Genomic DNA, 1,719 nt, shown 5'->3' with positions numbered 1-1,719 from the left:
TATGAAGTTTTTGTTGGTTTTTGCTAGCCCAGTCAGTTTTTCAAAATAAAATGTTTTCCTTAGAACGGAAACTCAGGTTCCCGCTATTAAAAAAACTTAAAATAGACAAGAAGACTCGTTGCTCTATTTTGCGGCTGCACCACCGACCCTATCAACATCATTGCGAATATCACGGTCAATTTCAACCTAATGGATATGTGAGAAAACTCCATTTTTTTTACTTCTGGTCAAGAGAAAAAAATCTGAGAAATGATAAATCGTAAAAATATAGATTGGTAACCTTGTGCTTATAAGCAAGTGTTTAAAAATACAAAAAAGGAACAATTCATCAAATTAGTTAAATGCGACTAAAATTGTTTCAAACTTTTCAGGGTAATTAGGCGGAAAAGTGACGGTTTCACGAAAGTAGCTTTACATTTAAAAATGCTAACTCATCAGAGAATTAAAAACAATTAAGCAAGGCCTCATTTATACACGATTTTACAAATAAAAACGCTCTCAGTTTGTCAAATAAAAAATTTGAAGACAGTTTGCTTAAAAATCTTGATCTGCGTATCACCTACAGCCAACTAAAACTTTGGCAAGATTCAAGCAGTCATTGTAATTTCAGTATAATGGGAGGCGAAGTCACTGCTACTCACCCTTTCTTAACTGGTTTTCATAGAATAGGCAACCTGCCACACAATCTCCAATCGGTTATCGGTTCATCTTTGAACAGTACACCTTTCTCAAAAAAAACTCTTAAGTGATATCTAAAGTGCTCCAAAAAGATCGCTAGACAAAAACAAAGCCATTTTTTTTAGTTAATTGAATTACTCAAAAACGAAAATATGGCTGTAAAATGGGGAAAATGAGCACTCTTTCAAAAAATGTTGAATGGTTGAGAATTGAGTTTGAAGAGAAAATTGTTTCTATCAAGACTTCAATTTAAAAAAGAAAATATATTGCAACAACGATTGTTCTCTGGTTCATAAAACCTTTTATGAGCTTAGTAATAATTCCTATGCTCACTACTACATCCTTTACTGAAAAAAATGTCTAGGTAAAATTGGCATGAAATGCATTCAAACGCCTTCAAAAATTTTGGAAATCCAATGGTAATTTCTACAGATCACAGTCACGATGAATTAAAGAAAAGTTTATGATTAAAGATAAGCTCTTGGGTTGACAGCTTAGGGGCTACAATGAAACACTGGATAAGGATTCTTGGATAGCAGTAGCATTTGCCTGAAGAATTTTAAACACTAGAGAAATAAGCAAATTGACAAACTAACTGGAACTAATATGGGTTGCATCGGCAACGGAACAGCTTAAAACTATTTGAATGATTAGAAATTTGAAAAACTGACTAATCATAAAACTTTTCTTGAATTGTAACTTGAAAACAACTCAAACAAAACTATGTAAAATAGTTCAACTCGCCGAGTAAACAGAGTGTGAAACTTCAACAATGAAATTGAAAATATTATGAGTCCAAATAAAATCGCCTATTTCAAAAACGTAAGAATTTTGGGCGGAATAAAGAGAAAAAATCATTACACAACGAACGGTCGTTTTTTGCAATTATTCCGAAGTACAAATCAACCATAAACCACATGACACAAACCACACGACACAAACCACTCGTATGATGCAAACCACTCGTAATTCAAACAAGAATGCTGCAAGGGCACTTGCAATCTTTTGGATCTACAAAAATTCACTTTGAATCTTTTTATT

The sequence above is a fragment of the Symsagittifera roscoffensis genome, chromosome 6 (genome assembly GCF_963678635.1).
Source record: "Symsagittifera roscoffensis chromosome 6, txSymRosc1.1, whole genome shotgun sequence".
Lineage (NCBI taxonomy): Eukaryota > Metazoa > Xenacoelomorpha > Acoela > Convolutidae > Symsagittifera > Symsagittifera roscoffensis.
This window is presented reverse-complemented; position numbering follows the sequence as displayed.